General features: G+C 31.1%; 1 pseudogene; it reads right to left on the bottom strand.

Moving 5' to 3' along the window:
- The window catches only part of LOC149579442 (floricaula/leafy-like protein pseudogene), a 59903-nt pseudogene that overhangs the window by 710 nt on the left and 38219 nt on the right, over nt 1-20974 (bottom strand).

The following is a 20974-nucleotide window of genomic DNA, read 5'->3' as shown; positions in this document are numbered from 1 at the left end:
TCTTGAATAGACTATGAGATAGTTTTTAGTATCAATGTTGATCATAGTCCATGATTGATAATCATAATGCCTTCTCTTATGATGTATAAGACATCCTAAAGTAAGATCCGAAATGTCAATGCTAAAAACTATCACAAAACTGATCCTAGAAATGAAAATTACCATATTTGACACTATGAGAGAAGACAAGTTTTAAAACCCATTAAAGAGCTGAAGCATACAAAAAATTGCATCTTTACAAATGATGCAACAATGGTACTCGAATAATACAAACAATGAAATAGTTCTTAGTTCTCATTTTAATGGAAGAGTGATTACAAGAAACTGTTTCTACACAAAGGTATATACAATGCTACAAGTATTTACTATTTTTATAGCTTTAGAGGCTACCTACTAATATGATCTAAATCACGTGACTTTGTGAGGAGAATATCTAGAGGTAAACATGAGGAGAATGTGGACACTGGAGTACGAAATAGTGTTCTTAGAAGAACAAACTACAACTATCATGTGCAACTATATAATTGATAAATTTCTCAAGAACATATATGTCCCCCAAAGGAAAACAAGCACAAAATAGAGTAAGAAAGCATCTATATGTGCACACAAAAACCAAGTATAATGATAACTCTACCATTCAAACATATGTAGCAATGGATAGGCATAAATTACCTTCTTGAGACACTATGTCTAAGGGATTCTCATCACTCTTGCATTGTTCTCCATCCATGATAGCAAAGAGTTCCATATGCTTCTTCCTCTCTGCTTCATCAAACCTTCTCCTTTCTATCCTAATTGCATATTTAACACCATATTTCTCTCCAACAAGAAGATCAAGGTTGTATATTTCAGCCATGATCCTAATAACAACATCCAACTCTTGCTCAGTCAAATTGACCAATGTGTTGGCAGTGAAACCCATCTCAACCATCTTGCTTAGTGTTATGCATCTCAATCGATCAACTTGTCCCAAGGACTCAATGATAACCTGCAGTTAATCAATGATTCCTTTATCTCTTTCCTCTATTGATTGTGGAGAACTTGGGAGACTATTGGAGATTGGTTATGAGAGTTGTTCTTGTAGATTATTGGTTTATATGTTGTGGATGTCCTTTAGACTACATGAATTCACTTCTTTAAGATTTTGTGAGAGGATTGGTTATAGATTTTACATTTTCTTTTGTAGTGGGAGCTTCTTGGTATATATATGGCAGGTATTGCTCTTGACACTTGTGATTGTAGGTTACATATTGGATATGCTGATTTTGTGAGATTCACTTGGTATAACTTTGGAGGTATGAATAGTTAGATAGATTTGACACTTATTGTGGGTGCTATTTCAGCTATGGATACATGCAATTACCTTTGTATCAGTTTTCTTGTGCTTGGTATTTTAGTTGGTATAGGATTCTATGATCTTCTAATGTGATAGGTTGGGTGGCTTTCTCTTTGGGTGACTTCTATGCATGTCTAGTGGTAGTGACATAATAGGAGGTGAGATCATTAATGTTTGAGATGTTGGATACTTTGATTTCATTGCAAGTACCATGATGGTGGATGCGCTAGGAGAGATTGTTCCCTTGTTCATTTATGTGGCTACAGATTGATCCTATGTAATGTATACAACAAGTGGGAAATTGTTGAGAAAATAGGTGTTGCACACATTGCATAATATTGGTTTTATTTTATTATGTAATGTTGCACCTAGATGGACGTGCAACATATAAAGATTCCCATGGGATATTCTTGATGAGTTGTATTATAATATTATGATAATATTTCATGTAATTGTTTAATACTGGGGAAAAGAATTAACATTCCAATATTAAATGTGGGGTCAAGGGGTTAGGTAGCACATGGTTTATGTAATACCACTTGGTGGTTTTGTGGGACTTGCTACTATATAAGCAGCCACAAGGGTACTTGTTGGTGTGAGAAAATGAGAAGAGAGAAGAAAAAAGGGAAAGAGTTGAGCGGGATAAGGTTTGACAGGTTAGCCAAGGGAGCATTTGTGAAGGTTGCAAGCATGGTATGGGATGTGTGGATTCATGCTTGTTCACATAGATTGCTTGGTGGTGGCTATGGCTTTGAAGGCTTCCATGGTTGTATTACAATGGTATTTTTGTTGAATAATACATGGTGATGGATGCTTTTGGAGGATGGGTTTCTCCCTTAATGAGGGTTTCCTAGGGTATATCTTGTGCCACATTTTTGTGAGTATGTTGTCTATTCTCTTGCATGTGGATTTCAGTTGCATATTTATTTCAGATCTATTGTGGGTTATGTGGAAATGCTTATATTCTTTATTCTTTCTTGCATGTTTCCTTACAAAGAGGCAAGTGAAAACATTGTTTCCCTGTCTTCTATAAGACATGGACTAACAAAAGAAATTGAAGATAACATTGCAAACAAATGTGAACTTGTTACAAAATAATCTTTCAATTATAAAATAAAATAAAATATGTTTATTTTTGGATTTGACATGTAAACTAAGTGATATGTTATTGAATCTTTGTTAGCTTTCACATAAAGTAATGTCACCCTACATGCCAATCCATATCTTGTTAAGATACAAATCATAATCTGACCAGCCTCTATTTCTATATGTCCATTTGTCTTTGTTCTCTAGACTAGGAGCAACTTGGAAATAAAGAGTGCAATTTGAAACTAGAAATTTTTGGTGCATGTGATACTAGTCTAACCAGACTCCAATTTTATATGTGCACTTGTTTTTGTTCTATAAATTAGGAGCAACTTGAAAATGGAGAATGCAATTGGAAGCTAGATATTTTTAGTGCATGTTATACTGATTCCCTATCCCACCCTTGCCACACCTCCAATTCACCACAAACTTCTCACTTCATAAGCCCCATAAATCTTCTGATGGAAATTTTTCTCATTTTACTCGAGAGCTTGCAATATGAATTATTATACCTTCTCTTGCATCTATAATCTTTCATATGATTTCAAAAGGCTTAACTTAATCACTCTTGTGAGCCTTTTTATAAACCTCCTCTTCTTATTGGCACTAAGAAAGAAATTTGGAAGCCACCATGTATGGTGTTGTCTTGGTCACTATATATTATCTTCCTTTTTAACAATTTTTTCCACTCCTATTTTATGCATTGATTCCATGATATTCAATACTTTATTGTAGTTGAAAGGGTTGAGTTTGTTTATATGTGTGTGTGTGTGTGTGTGTGTGTGTTCGTATTATATTTTTTATATACATATTAGAAATTGATTTTTATGTTGCGAGTCTTTATAAAGGTGATTTTTTAGGGTTTTCAAGTATTGATTTTTTGAGGTGTCAATTTAGCCATCAAAATATTATAAATTTTATGAAGGAGAGAGTCAATGTTTTTTTTAAAAGAAATTTCTCATTGGTAAAATTTAGTATTCGATGGGTAGATGGATACTGATGTGACTTTTGTTTTCTATCAATTGACTCAATATATTTGTACTTAAGAACCTTGATGCAATAACATTGAAAACTAACAATTAACATCAACCAAAATATTATCTTTAATTTTACTAAGTTTTTGTAAGCATCCCTCATCATTAGGAAGTCACTTATAGATGCAAAATCATAATATTTGGAAAAAAATAAATAGAAAAGAGGCTAAAGTAGAAGTGTTCAAATTGAATTTTCTATTAATTTAGATTTATTTTTATAATGGTGTTTCTTATAGTAAGACCCAAATTCACATGTATTCTTGAAGTTGAAGGTGGGAACTTTGAATGTTCCAATTGCACAAGGTTCTAAATTGCCAAAGGTGATTGAGGTAATCTTTAGACTTATCAACTTTACCATGATCATAATAGGGGCTTATGGAGATGATGTAGCCCTTGGGAGATTTTTGAGAGTCAAGGCATGGGATTATTTTGGTTGAGAGTGAAGTAGGGAATGCTACAATGTGCATTGAAATTTTCTTGCTTCCAATTTCATTCCCCTTTTCAAATTTGTTCCTAGTCAAAAGAAATAAACCAAGTCTAAAAATATAAATGAAATTTGGTTTATAATTGTCTCTAATATGTATATCTTGTTTTGTATAGAAAATTCTAGAAGAAATAAAATATTTATTGCTTATAAAAAGTGATTTTAAGAAATAATTGTCTACGATATATGAATTGATTATATATATATATATATAAATATTAATGTATTTATTGCATTAAACTTTTTAATTAGTCTACTCAATCATTTATACAATTGAAAAATTCAAACAAGTTTATTATATATAGTTACTTTTATATTCAAAAATTTAGAAAAAAAATCAATTTATTTCTCTTTGACTCATATTAGGAATAGTCATTTCAAATATCAAGTTATTGTTTATTCTTTTTTATGAATGACATTACAATATTATATAGCTTATAATAAAAGTTTTATTTTTGAATTTAACATTAAATTGTCTCCTTCATTGACATTTGTGATTTAATGGTTTTTTCAAATAGCTACTTCATGTATTGTGCATCTAATAATTTATGTATTATTTAATGTTTTGATTATTTTTAATACTTTCTTTAATTTTTATGTATTTAGTATTTGTATAAAATATAGTACATTGTTTAAGAATAATAAGAAAATTTTAACGTTTCTAAAAATTATTTCATAAAAGAAATTGTACATCAAGAAATTTGAAGGTTATTAGTATTCATTTAGATGCAATTAAATTAAATTAAGAAATAATAATTAATATTTAAGTGCGTAATCTTTTTTTTTATAGTCAAATTTATTGATTCATGTTTTCTCGAGTAGGAGTACAACAAGCCTATCCTTTTTAAATTAAACTTGTTGACCCATGTTTTCACAAGTAGTGGTTCATATGAACCCATCCCTATGAGAATGACAACACTTGACACTCGATCTAAATAACTCGACCAACTTTATAATTAAGTCGATAGGCTTCTAGGGAACTTCCTACCATAAATACAATTTAGCATCTCATGCTCAAACCATGTCTCACATCCAAACTAGTGGTATTGTTTTATCTCATGTGGTTTTTGCCTAACAAAATTGTCATTACTTTTGACTTGTTTAGCTAATATTTTTTTTTTTGACAAAATTGTCGATTCTATCCTTGCTATTCCACCTCCACTAGAAAAAATTATCAACCAATATAAAATATGTTTATCTTACTGTGACATATATTGTTCTCTTAGTTTCATTTGAGTTATTCCATTTTCATTTGCTTCTTCTAAATAATTCTTCCTTCTCTCTTTACCTTTCCTTTGATCTTTATATTCTTTTGGTTTCAGATTTGACCAATTGTTTCTATGAAAGATCAAGATTTGACAAAATGTTTGTGAGCTTAAGTGGAATATTTTTAGAACTTTGTTAAAAAATTGGGTATATGGTTTATGACGATTGATTAAATTAATTAATTAAAAAAAATCTTAACTTTTAAATTTAAAATTTAAAATTATAGTTAAAATAATGACTATTAGTCAAGAAAAATGTTCAACATTTTCTAATATTAAAAAAAAAAACAAATTTAATAATGTAAGTTAATTTTAAATATGAGCAATTCAAATATTTTCAATAATTTAATTTCAACTAATTTTTTTTTTTTTTGTTGCTATGAAAGAGGTATCCTCATGGCCTAGCCTAGTGCTCAAAAGAGGTGAGCTAAGGTGAGACTAATCCTTTGTAGGTGGGACAACATGCTCCTACAATAGTCCCGCCAATTTAATCTAGAGAGAGGTTTGAACCGGAGACTGTGGGGGTAACCATAGCCTCATGCCTCCGCTCTCAACCAGATGTGCTATTGACTTTGGACTAGAAAATTACTATTATTCTAATAAAATTTAAATAATATTTACATAACTTAATATATTCATTATTTAAAATTTATCCCAAACAAAAATATCCTATTTCCAACCTACTCATTATTATTAGATTTGAACTACAATCTATAAAATTATTATATCAAATATTTTTCCTTTAATTTCAATCAACTTCACCAATAATCTAGAATAAATATCTTATGTTTATTTAAAACTTAATTGTATCAAAATTTTTTTCCCGAAAAATTAAAATATTTCAAATTAAATATATACATACACACTGTTGAAAGCTTTTAACAAAAAAATTAAACCTCATGTAACTTATCTTTTATTTTTTATATGATTATTAATAGAAATATTCTCAAGCATTTAAAATTAAATTTTAAATTTTAAAAATGATTTTTTCATAACTTATAAAAGATTAAATAACTAGTTTCTTAAAATTATTTTAATTGAAATTAATAACAATCTCCAAAAAAAATTTAAATTTAAATTAATTTAATATATTAATGATTTAAGGTGATTCATTTAGAAAAGTATTTTAAATATTTCAGCTTAAGTCTATGTTTGGACAAATACAAAAAAATTATTATAAAAGTTCATAATAAATACTATTAACCAACATAAAAGTTCACTCTTAATACTTTATAAGAAAGAAAGAATATTATAGAATAAAATATTTTTGAGATTAGAAAATTAATTTTAACTTAAAATTTTATAAAGCTAAAATGATAAAAGGAATTGAAAACAATATGGTTTCATTCATAATGATCGAATAAATAAATATGTGTCTTTTAAAACATGTTCTATTGGAAAAATATTCAACAATATAGTTACAAGATTTACCAAACTCAATGGTGGTTCTAACTTTCTACTTAGTGGAGGGTAAGGTAGCACACCATTTACTTGTGTATCTTCTTTTGTTTTTATTAGAATCAATGATTTGACTTGGAAATTCATCATAGGATGAAAAAGTTAAAAAAGTAACCCTAAACTTTGACACTGATGATGAATCATGAAATATATTTCCAAATATTGCTAATACAATTATTTTACACAATCATATCCATAAGTTAATCAATATTATTAAAATGGAAAATATTGCTAATAAATTCATTTTACACAATCACATCCAAACTTAATCAAGAACATTATAATGAACTTTACACCACTTCAAAAACATGTCAAAAACTCACCTAAAATGCAAAAGTTAATCATATCAACCATACACGGTTTGTGAAAATGATAACTTGGGAAGTTGAAATTATAAGTGTTGTGAAAATCTCATTAGTAGAGATAACTTGAGGAGTTGAAAAATACCTTTGTTGTGAAGCACTTTTAGACCACCATGGCCATTATTGTTTCATGACCAAAAATCTCATAAATCATACGAAAAATATGATAAACCCTTTAGTGATATATGCAATTTCAGTTAATGATAATATTCATAAAATTCTCTATCAGTTTATCTCTTGAATCTCTCTGAGGTGCAAATGCTAGTAAATAGTACATATGACATAACACTTGTTGAAAGTTTTATAAATAGAATTGTACACAAAATAGTTTTAACTATAGAAAAAACTCTATGCTCCCAACTCTAATATCCTAGTACTAGAATAGATGACCCCTTGGAAAGTTTGGGTTATTGACCTTGACAACATCAGTTATATACAAAGAACATCACATAGAAACAATTTAACCTGAATTTATATCGCAAACGCTTAAGTAAAGCGTGAAATATTTTCATTAGAACATCCATCGGCCATCATAGCTTGCCTCGCTGATTCCTTCCATCTGCAAATTATTCTCCTCCTTGCATCGCCCATCTCACACACCTCTCAATCTCATCCTCCATTTGTAAAACTCAAAGTTGAATATGATCAGACAATAATCTCCAATCTCAACTATACGTGGGTTGACGTGCAAGATGGATGGGTTTATTTTATATGAAAGCTGGCTTATTCTTCAAAATTTAGATTAGGAAATATGCTATAAATGATTTTATTTATATTAAACTTATCTGTTTATTATTTCTTGAATTTTAGTTGATAAATTATATTGAATTATTACCTATATGATGTGACATATACGTATTGCTTGATTAATTGTTAAGTGAGAATTCATATAATCAATGTAAATGACACAATGTGTATGTATAGCTTGTTTAATTTGTAGTGTAACATATAAGCATTGCTTATTATTAGTTTCAAAGGTCGGTAATTTATAGAATCATTATATTCTATATTATTTTGAGGGAGCACATAAATTTCTAAAATTTTTGAGATATATTAAGGTTTGCAAAAGTTGTATTAATTTGAATGTAATTTAAAAGATGAAAAATATGAATTTTTAAAGATTCTATTGGTCCATGAGAAGAAAAAGACAATGAAAAAATACATTCATATTACAAATATTATGAAATTTACCATCACCATCATTGATGTAACATTTAATAGTAACATTACAACATTTAATATTTTTAAATGAGCCTGTTGTCCTTAATATCTTCACATCATTAATGTTATGATTGTAAATTATACAGAAATGCTTGTGCATAAGCAAATAACATAAATCAAGTTTTTTAACAATAGAAATTCCAAGAGTTGGAAATTCCCTATTAGCATTAGTATTCAGCTGAAATCATCACCTCCTTTTGGCACTAAACACACTAGTTGAACTCTCGGCAAGATTAGGTCATTCCCCAAGTGGGTATCTAACATTAACTTATTATTATGGTATTCTCTTTGGTTTCAAGGTTTTAGTGTTTTCAATTTTTTTGTAGGGTGTGTGAAATTTCATCTTTCTGTCTAATTTCTTTGAAATTTTATGCCTGTGTATAAAATGTACTATGGTTTTAACCATTTGGGGGGATTTATAGCTATTATGGTGGGGATTCTGTGTCGATCCCTAAAATCACACAAAGATTATGGGTTTTGCTAATACTTTGGTTGATGATTCTCTAGTCAGTTAGGATCTATATAATTTCTTTGAAATTATGTAGCTTCTAAAAATAGAATATAGTATTGTTTTTAAGCATTTTAAAGTTTTTTTTAGCTCTTATGGCTAAGTCATAGATTCTGTATCAATGCCTAATTCTACAAGCTCACATAATTCTTTTAGCATTTTCTTAATATTTTCTTATGGTTTTTTAATCTTCCAAAATTAAATGCCCAACAATAGGGGGTAAAATTATGGATCTAAGGGCTATGGCTAAATAAATGGTACACCTTGAGTCACTGAGACATTGATACAATTTCTGACAATTGCAGAGGCCTGTTCAATCCCATATTACCCTGTGGATGAGAAAATGAAATGAACTTCCTTGACTGAAATGTTTCTTTTTGTGGGTTTTATGATAAGTATTGAGCAATAGAGAAAGGTAAGTAAAAAATTGAAGTATAATACTTTCCTAGCTATTGTACATCTTTAATTCTTTAGATTTGGTTTTCATCTATGTTTTAAGCTTCTTGTGCATAGCAAGATGCACTATATTTTCTTATTTTTTTGACCAGGATTATTGTAGTTTTATGATTAGTAGTTTTTTATAACACTTCATTTTTATGCCATATATGTAATGCCCCGCTGAGGAACCCAAGAGAAATAAACCTAATATGTTACAATGTTTATTGAACTATTTAAAAAAAGTTTTAAACAATATCAAAGTAATAATGCAGAAGCAATATACACATACACATAAGCAATTACAAATATAGTTTTCCATTCTTCAAGCGTTCATTCACGTTGAGTCACATTTAAGAAGTTAGTTTAAGTCTCAAGTACATGTTCATGATCATAAAGAAATAACATATACACCATCTAATAAGCAAATACATTAATACAATTGATATGATGAGAACTTATCAAATGAATTACATCCACTACACATGTCATAGGGTATGCAACAATAAATACAAGTACATCAATATATAATACAATATCCCTTAAGAACACAAAATACATGATATATAGATACATCAAATAAATAGAAGTCTCCAGGATAAGAATAAGAATGATAATGGTACTATTAGAAATCTATTCAGTGCTCCCCTCATGATTTGTGACAAGGGCTTAATCACCTCCTATGTACTATTGGTTGAGTGGTTGTATCGGACATTGAAAGATCAATCTTTTGGTGCAATGAAAACCCCACTCTAACAAGTGGTATTAGAGCTTGGTCACAGTTTTGAATCTTCAAACCCTTGGGTAATGTTGAGGGGGAGATTGATAGAAATTTGTTTAGGGCTCCCTTAAGGATTTGTGACAAGGGCTTAACTACCTCCTGTGTACTATAAGTTGAGTGGTTGTATCAGGCATTGAAAGATATATTTTTTGGTGAAACAACAACCCCACTCTAACAGGTACAACTGCATCCATGCACATCTAACATCTACAAATATGAGGGGGACCCAAATGGTAAGAAGACACTACCTCCCAACTGTGTGGTCACCTAGTCAGGCTTCCACTCCCACCATGTAGGAGAGATAATGTACAATCGACACAAGGAAAATGAAATGATAAAATAATCCTAGGCAAGGAATCCTAATGGCCAAAACTACCTCAAGGGTAACACAAACTACTCGAGAAGAAGAGATAATTAAAATTGAAAGGACACTCAATCCAATACAAACACCACATACCAAGTCAACATCCAGATACCAAATACAATACACTATCAAATCAAGATAAAGTCAATGAAAGGTATCCATCTTAAGTCAAAGGTGACATGTCCAAAAACAATACCAACAGATAACAATCGTCATCAATAAAAGTAAATCATTAACAACAAGTACACCACCAATAAATAATGAACACTCATCTATAAAATTCAACTGTCAACAATAAATGACATCCGATCAATAAGTAACAACTCATAATAAATATACCATCAAAAGTAATATCTAATAAGTACACCACTAGAGGAAAATATAAAAAAGCCATGAAGGAGTTAACCTAGGCTGGTCTCTCACTAGATCTCCGACCCTCAAGTGTTGAGTTACCTTGGACTGGTCACTCTGGACCTCGAACCCTCAACATGACACATGTGGAACCATAGTACACTCTCATGATTTCGAGGAAAACTACTCATACCTCTCACTAGGTATCATCTTATTCCCATACTTAGCATATACAAGCACTCAAGACATGGGCAAGAAAAAATATCTAACTTATCTTTTTAAAGTTTTCTAAATATTTTAATTGCTATGTTATCATGTATTACACAACTTACAATGACTTACCTTAGTAGCCACTTTGGGCCCCAACCCCCATTGCAAGCAACTCTGATAGGTATGCACCTAGACTACCCTCCCAAAAATCACAAACCACAATTGTGTCTCATACCACAAAAGTACTACTGATCAAATTTGGTTCCTTAACAGGTAGCCCAAAAATAACATTGGTTCTCAAAATCCAAGTTCCCATAAATGCTCAATAGCATAAATCTCATAAATCTCAATTCAAACCATAAAGTACATCATGGCATCAAGTCAAATAATCATAAAATAAATCTCAAAAATGCCTCTAGTGCACATTCTAACTTGGCCAATTAAACAACTCACAAACGAATCATTATGAAATAAATATCACAACACTGTAAATAGAATATAAGAAAACACATAGTTTTCAGTCATATGATTTAATTCCAACATTTTCACTTGTTTAGTTTGGGCTATAAGGATGTGTTTAGAAATAAAGTAAGAATATACATGTTAATTTAAATTGTTATGCTAATATATTTATTTAGATCAATAAGTATTTAAATGTCAAATCACTTTGTGCATATAAAATATCATACAATATTATCATGTTATTAATTTAAATAATCTTAAATCATAAATAATTTAATTAATAACATAAATGTATATAATTAGACTAAACGTTAATATCAATTTCATTTCTAAAATATTAATTTGACTTCTATTTAAGTCCAATATTAATATTTGCTTTTCCTTTAATTCATAATTCAACTAGAGATAAAATAAAAAATTTAATTGAATTATTTATAATTTCTCTAATCAAGTCAAATAGTTAATAACTAGATGATTACAAAGTGAACTTTACCACAACTTCTCTTAAAATATAATAAAATTATAAATATTTATTTATTAACTTCCATCTTGCATTAATAAATATTTTTTTTCAATATGCAACTAAGAGTTTGACTAGACTTAAAGTATCACTGATACTAACATTCACTTTAGCTAAATGAATAATATTTATTTAAATTTTAAAATTTTAAAATTATTACTTATTATTATTTTTTCAATTTTTTTAAAAATATAAAATTAATAATTAATCATAATTAAAAAAAATTAAAAAAAATTCTAAAAATTAAATTAAATAATTTTTTTAAAAATGAAATAAAATAAATAAATCCAAAAATTAAATTATATTTTTATAAAATAAAAATAAACATGCAATCACTATTTTTGCATTCCCTTGATCTCTCAAATCATGGAACCATAATATGCTTAGCTTTCTATTTTTAGTATATTTGTTTTTTCATGCATGCATAGTTTAGTCACAAGATGCTTTCCTATCAATTAATCTTTATTTAGAAAATTCATGATAATCATATGGTTCTAATGGCAATTTAAAGTTGAAACCCTAGTTGTTCAATTTATTTTATTTTTTTCAATTTCTTGTAATAGAATTTTTCTTATATTAGAAAAGGGTTTTATAAGAATACAACCATAATAATTTTCTACAGTTTTTCTACAATCAAATTTTCTTGATTAATAAGTTTTCCTTTTCAAAATCTGCAACATAATTCTATATCCAAAAATCAATAAGTATTGTGAAAGCACCAAAAAAAAAAGAAGTAGACAGAGCTTTCAATAAAATTCTATAATGGGCTTTCAAACCCTACCTCAAAACCACAGCTAAAATCTGAGACAATCTATGAACACATGCAAATCCAAACACCCCAAAACTTTCAACAATTCTCTTGATCCAATTCTAAATTTCATTCCCCAAACCTTGTGTGTGTAGAAAATGAGCTCGAATCTCTTAATAAAGAATCTAACTCTATCTATGGTTTCTAGTTTTTGAAAAGACCTCTCCTTAAAATAAAATTTTTATTAACTTTTTATTATTTAATCCTTTCATGCACACTTAAATAAATTTTTAATTAAATTTATTTTCTTTTCCTACATTTTATTAATTAGTGTAAACACTATTTAAAGTGTAGTTTATTATTTAAATTAATAATAATAATTAAAGCTCATTATTTAAATGCAACTCTAATTTAATTATTATTAAATAAATATAATAAAATAATATTAAATCTTTAATCTTTTAATCTTTTAATTCTCTTTTTATTTAACTTCTTAAATTAAACTTTTAAATTAAAGCATAATTAAATATCATCAGATTCTAATTTCACTTTGACCAATTTTCTAAATTTAGACTTCCAAATTAAGCCTTTTCAATTAAAGAACATATTTAATTAGTTTTTAATTAATTAAACATTCTCATATTTTAATATTTTCTTTTTAATCAAATAATATTTAATAACTCTCAATATTATATGATTGACCTAAGTATTATAATTAAATCATTACCAAATAACTTACATAGTCAAATCCATAGAAAATCAATATTACCAAAACTAACCAAAACTAAAAATTAAACAACATAGGCAAAGATAAACTCATGGGTTAAAAAAAGTAGACATTTAGATACAAGTCGTCCTTGCAGGACAAGTATTTTGGCTTTGGCTAGGATTGAACTTGAACATTATCTCCCCATTCTTACCATTGAGTTATTGTGATAGGGTATGCCCATCCTGACAATTCAGGGAAGTCGATACCTAATACCTATAATCTGTATAAAAGATGAGCATGTACATGTGCATATATATCTAAGCTAAACAAACAATGGTGGGGAGTGGTACATTGTGTAGATCATGACTAGTAGGTGACTATGACTCCCTCCCTCAACCATATGAGACACGTCAAACATAAAAGTCAAATAGACACAAACACCATACACATGCAAGTATGGGGTAAGTATAATAGTAAATCTTATATATAAATAACAATGTATTCTAACATGAACATCTCATCATTATGAGGACATAATAAACATATTTTTAAAACACACCATATGACATTGTCATAAAAATAATTTCATTAACTAAGAAAAATTAAAACATCATCATTGGAAGTAGGAAATTGTTAAAACCTGACATAATCATTTACTCAACATATCAAAGTACTACATTTCGATCATTAAATAAGACATAATACATCTATAGGGGAATCATATAAAACTTTAACAACTAAGTATATAATGATAGAAAAGGAGGGGTATTACAATATAAATTTTTTCTGGTCTTAGAATAGTTTTGACATTTGAGTGTCAATACACTTAACCACTTTTTATATTGAAGTCGAGTACACTATGTATGTCGAGTCATAGTGTGTGTACCAAGTCAGAATTCCAATAAGTGCCTAGTGACTTTAGGTGCCAAGCATTATATAAGTGCCAAGTGATATATAGGTGCCGAGTCACAGTTGATGCCGAGCAAGTCAGAGTGCTTCATATGCCAAGTGAGCCAGAATTATATAGGTGCGGAGTGAGCCAGAATGTAACAAGTGCGTGTGAGCCAAAATGTAATAGGTACCGAGCAAACTAGGATAGTGTATGTGCCGAGCACTAATAGTCTAGTATGTGCCGAGAAACACAGAATCAACATATGAGTTGGTGCCCTCACAAACTCAGATGTAAACCATTTTTTTGGAGTCGACATAGAAGGATTTTGAAGGAGAAAAAGGATAAGGATGAATCTTTTATGTTTCCTATGTAATCAACATGCAACCAATTAGAAAAATGGAGAAGGCATGCAACCAATGAGAAAAATGCAAGGAATGAGTAGGAACTTAAGATTCAATATGGATCGTAGATCCATATCTAACCCTAAGTCTTCACAATCTTTAAAAGGAGGAAAAAAACCCCATTTTTCATGTGGAAGAAAACAATGTATGGGTAAACTATAGAAAAATTCAATGTCAAGTGTGAAAGACTTAGAGGAACAGAGCAACAATTACATATCCAGTTGATTAGAACTATATAAGGGATAAGAATGAAGATCAGATCAAGCAAGGGTCACATCAGAGAGTAGATCAAGTACCTGAATCTAGAAATTAAAGATTTCATACTATCAGATTTATTGTCCTAATACTTTCTTGCCATTGTATCATATGTTAGAAATCCTATATTGATAGGTTAGCTTAACAGCTAGGAGGGAGAACCTTTGGAGAAGGTAATTGAAAATCCTATTGAATTAGGTGGGTTTAACAGTCTATTGTAAATCCTTTAATAGGGTGACACTTTATGTAAAGTGTTTGTAAATCCTCTAACCAGGTCACTATTGACATAGTGTAGAGCCTTTAACTGGGCATGCCTTTCATAGGGCAGGCCATCAGAAGTGGTCAAACAATTATTGCTGCAATGATTTTTGTAGGTATCATCCCCACCCTAGTTTTACCTTCTTATTCCTGGAGGGTTTCTGGGTTACCAAATCTGATGTTATGTATGTTCACTTTATGTTCATTTAATATGTTTACATGCATGCATCTCATTTTTAGTTATATATTTTAAAGGAGCTGAAAAAGTTAAAAGTGTAATACTTCTGATTCACCCCCCCTCTCAAAAATACTCTTCCCATTTTGAACTTTCCAACAATTGGTATCAAAGAGCTAGTTCTCACAAGAAGAAGCCTAACAACTTAGAGAAAATGTATAAAGATGGAAGTCTTCAAACTTGGGAAGATCATAGACAATCAGGTGATTGATGTGCACCTCGCTCTACACAAATTGGAAGAAGCCAAAGAAGAGTTGAGAAAGTCCTTGAAAAGAAGGATATAGCCATAGCTAAGAATAATATACACTACAAGGAGATTGATACCACACAAGTGTTTTCCAATGGAGATTCCGAGGAATTTGATGCAGCAATAGCTAAATTGATGGAGAAAAATAGAGCACAAGCTGAAGAAATCAAATTACTCAATCTTGAACAAGAATCACAAGCCATAATGCTTTGTAAAGTGATTGAACAAAAAGAGAGAGCCATTGAAGACAAGGTCATGATAGAAGATGAAAAGAGAAATCTTACAAATAGACTGGAGAAGAAGACAATTGAGTTTGAAAGAATCTCAAACATGCAGCTGGACATCTTAAGCCAGATGATGAATGCTCATCATGAGCTAAACATCAAAGACATTGAGATCTCCACTGTAAAAATACAAAATGAAAATTTTTAGAATGAAATGAAAAGAGAGGAGATAGTAGAAAGCTTCAACAAACCCAATGGGGCTATCAAGTACTTTGAACAACTACTAAAACCACCAAGGGCTAGTAATGATACTTCAAGACTTGGTTACACTAGCATTGAGCAAGGAGAATCATCCAAGACTATAGAAGGAAGGAGTAAAAAAGGTAAGAACACTAAACCTACTTGTCATTTCTATGGTAAAAAAGGACATACCTCTAATGTATGCAAGAACAAGAACAATCATCAACACGATAAGCCTAAAAATGCAAGTTTTTGTCACAAGTGTAGAAAGCAAGGACATCAAACACATGAATGTAGAACCAATACCATAAGGAAAACAAGATTTAAAGGTCACTTCTACAATTGCAAAAAGTATGGACATAGAGCATTTGAATGTAGTTCAAAGCCTATGTGGACACCCAATCAACTTGCAAAAGGAAACAACCATGGTCATCACCATAAATGGGATTAGAACACCAAGTATAGCTGTCACTATTGTTAGGAGTATGGACACATTCCTAAAAATTGCATAAGGACACATTTTAGAGAGAATTAAAGCACATGGTTAAATCAAACTACATGTTTCAGTTGCTTGAAGACTGGTCATATCAGCAGAAATTGCCCAACAAAGTCAAAAACACCCAAGACAAAAATAAAAAAAGGAAAAGAGAAGGTTGATGTTGAAAAAATAAGAGGGTAAATGAATAAGACTTGGAAGAAGAAAGATGAGTACAACACATCAAATGGAGGGATCACTTCACCCAAGAGGTCAAGTGATCACACTTCATCCAACTAAGCAAAAGAAAGGTGTTTGGGACTGATACACAAAGTTATATCATACATCAGTTCCAAGAGAAAGGAGTACTACAAGGAAGAAATCTGCATGAGTAAAGATGCCAAGTCAAAATTTGAAGTTTTTTCAAATGCTGTCGAACTATCTTTAGATGTCTAGTTGAGATATGTCAATGTAAGTTGAGTGAAGTAAAAATCTAGTGGAAGCTGAGTCATGTTGAAACCTTCAAGTGTTGAGTTTATAGCTATATGCACAAAGCATTTAATGCTAGGTTTTGATAGGTATAAGGCTGAATTTTGATCATTTTTACGCTATTCAAAACCAAAGCAAAGATGAGAAAAGAGCAGGAGTGATCATATAGCAACTTTGAAGCCATTTGCATTGATCTCAACAATGATTCAGCTACATTTCAATGATCTAAAGCATTTATCAAGTGTCGGGCTATGCAGAGTTAAAGTTTTTAATACATTTAAACCCTAGTTCAGTAAAATGGCTTCTAGTTCAAGAAATCCCAAAGGAAAAGAGAGTCATGAGGTCCAGTTAGTTAGCAATGAGTTGAAGCAACTCGAGTTTAGGCCAATACCTGAACTTGCCTACATAAACAACCCAACTGGCACATTGTCTATCATTCCACCTAAGGTTGTCATGGTGCAAGATGTGAGAAAATGTTATAACTACAAGATAGGTGTAGTAGGTGATCTAGAGATATTCCAAGCCTATGACAAACTATGTGAAAACAAGATTCTGAAGGATGAATTCCAAGTAGTTGAGAAGAAGGGTTTGACCAATGCCCTAGTTTACCCTACAGGATTTAAAACTGAATGGATATAGATTGTTTTGAGTAGAATCCACAATGGATGTTTATGGCTGGAAACATGACTAGTAAAGATTACCAAAAGAATAGTTCATAGGGTTACTAGTTCCCCAACCCTAGATTGGCCTAAGACCTTGTGAAGTGATTCCAAAGAGATCATTAAAAGGAATATTGGATCCAAATGGAATAAGAGGGGTATGACTATTGACACTGTAACTGATCCTCTTCTAGATTTTGCTGTGAGAGTGATTTCTCATAAATTCTACCAATCCAGCAGATTGAATAGTGTGCCATGCATAGTTGTTGATGTAGCCTATAAACTTGTAAAGAAAGATCACACATATGATTTGTCAGAACTTATGTTACAAAAAATTAATGAAAACCTAGGAGCAATAAGGAGATCAAAAGGTGCTCAATGCAAATTTGGTTCAGTTCTCATGTGTATATTCTTTTATGTTATGGAAGAGTTTCCTTCTAGAGGAAAGGTGAATTGGAACCCTAAGAAAATTGCAATTACACAAATAAATGAGTTCATTGATCAAATTGGTTACAATTTTGAGGCTCAAATGACAAGTTACTTTGAAGATTTTAAGAAATCCATGAAGCAGAGAATGAGAATACTAGTTTCTCTAGTTGAAAAACATATAAATGACATATGTTTCTTGGTTGACATTGATTATACCTACATACATGAAACAATACCAAGAGTAAGATGGCTAAAGCCATTGGGATATGAACTTGATGTAGATGAAGCCTCAACAACAATCACAACATTGCTTGTAGAAGAAATAGACAAGACAACTCCTCACTTTGGCACATATGATGTTGTCAAATCAGAAGTTGAAACTGACTTGAAGACAACTTCTATTATCAAGAAAAAGGATAAATTAGTGAATAAGATAAAGAAGAAACTTGGGGCAAATATTGAAGAAGAAGTAGGTGGTGAAGAAGAAGAGCAAGGACAAGGCCCAATAGAGTTGACCCAAGGCTTAGGGGAAGACAAGGAGGAAGGTGTCAGGGGAGAAGAAGTTGAGAAAGCACCTACACCTATCGAGCAAAAGAAGAGAAAGGCTAAAACTCATCCTGTAGCTCAGCCAAGCCCAAGAAGATTACTAAGCCAGCTCAAACTAAGCTAGCTCCAGCAACAAGGGCTATTACAAGGGCATCCACACAAAAGGCCAAGGAACAATCAAAAGACAAGAAGAAGGCCAGTGAACAACCTACTAAAGAACCAAAGAAGAGAAGGAAGTATGTGGCATAGCCAGATATAGATGATGAAGAAAGAATAGAATTAGAGGATATCAGCCAATTCAAAGTGGTAAGCAATCCTCCCAAGTTTACAATTGATAAACTTTGTGAAAAGATTAGGAATGCAGATTTAAATGATTTAAAGACTCTTGATTTTAATAAGCTCAGTAGAGAAGAGAAAAATAAAGTAGAGGAATTTGTGTATGCCATGATGGAAATTTTTTTAAAAAAACCTCTAGAACTTGAAAATACCATGCCCAAGCAACTGTATGAGATAGTTGAGAATAAATGGCATTATTGTCTAAAAATGGAAAAGGAGATCAGAGAATCTACCCTAGCTCAAGTAAAGACTAACATGAAAAAAGGACAAATAACAAAGGCTAATAGGAAACATGGTGGCAAATTGGCACCTAAGTATAGAGCCTTCAACATCCTCCAAAACAAGATTGAGGATGTAGTGAATAAATCCACACAATTGTGGAAAATAATTTATAAGATAACTGATGATAAGGAAGAAGAAACAAATAAGGTAGAGACCAATGCCAAGGAAAAGATAGAGGAAAAGAAAACAAAAAAGAACAAAGGAGAGAAAGAGAAGCAAGAGGAAGCAACAACTAGAGTAGATGAAGGAAAGAAGAAAGAGGAGTATGAAGAAAAAGGTGAGGAGGAAGAAACACAAAAAGAAGATATGGTAACAACTGAGCAACAATAAGAAGAAGAACAGAGTGTACAAGACACACAAATGCCACCTCATATCCACCTCATATAACCATTACAACTACAAATCCAATAACTATTAAGGATGTTCCTAACAATTTAGCTCAGAACATCAATCCCCTAATTGTAGAGGATCTCTCCAAGATCATTCACCAATCCACTTTATAGGCACAGTTATGCACAAGCCTTGTATTGGTGAGTGTAGATGAACTACAAAAAGTAGTAGCAAAACCAAAAAGAGAAAAGGTGAAACCAAAGGAACCACCTTTCACCTATACAACTACAAGCACCAAAGTTTTGATGCTTCCACTACCTCCAGCAGTAGGTGATGCATTACAGAAGACAACTGCAGAGGAAGGAAAATCTAATGAGAAGGAGGATACCTCAAAAGAAAAGGAGCAGGCTGCCATTCAAACATTAGTAGAAGTACCAAAGATTGACACCCTTTAGAAGCCGAGCATTGAAGCCATTCCTTTGCAAATTTCAACTCCAGGCTTGAGCTCAACCAGAGTAGCTAGGGTACTCCACTATGGAGACCCTAAATTAGATGAAGATATTGTAATACCTTCCTATGACTCCAAGACCATCACAATGGCGCAAATCAATGAAATGAAAGATGCATTAGAAAGAAGGAAGAGGTAGGAAATACTCAAAAAACATTATAAACAAAAGAAAGCATTGAATGACATTAAGGACATCTTTTTGGATGAATTCAAATTGTAGTCAGTAGATGAATCAAAGCCCATTGTGGAACAACTATTAGATATAGTTGACTAGGTGACCAATCAAGACCAGGATACTAATGCTAAACTCATGGAATGGTTAGAAAGAAAATTTTAGGGGAAGGTAAATGAAAATATATCAAGTGGTATAACACTTGCACAAGTAGAGTTGGCCAAGAAAATTGACAAAGTCAAAGCTGTATTTGAGGACATTTTCTCATTGTACAAGAAGTTGTGTGATTTTTCCAACTTCACACAAGAAACAAATCAAAGGATATTGAGCTTGGAAAGATATTTGATGATTTCTAGCACACAACTATCAAGAGATCTAGCTCAAAGTGAGAAGCATTTTGCCCAATCACTTCACACACAAAGGGAGTTAGCTATACTCCAACAAAGGAAGCCAATATAAAGGAAAAATTGATGCAAATTCAATACTCTATCACCCCACATTTGGAAGTCCTTCACAAGGAGCAAGTATATGCTGAAACAGTTCTAAAGAAAGATCCTAATCTTTCTACACTTGGACTTGTACACCTTACTGCAGAGATTTCCATCCAACACAAGTCACTTGACATTGCTTTGGAGAATTGGGATGCAACTCTAAAACTAATA

This window comes from Cupressus sempervirens, chromosome 1 (genome assembly GCF_028749045.1).
Source record: "Cupressus sempervirens isolate cs-2001-9-10 chromosome 1, ASM2874904v1, whole genome shotgun sequence".
NCBI classification, from domain to species: Eukaryota; Viridiplantae; Streptophyta; class Pinopsida; order Cupressales; family Cupressaceae; genus Cupressus; species Cupressus sempervirens.
This window is presented reverse-complemented; position numbering and strand designations above follow the sequence as displayed.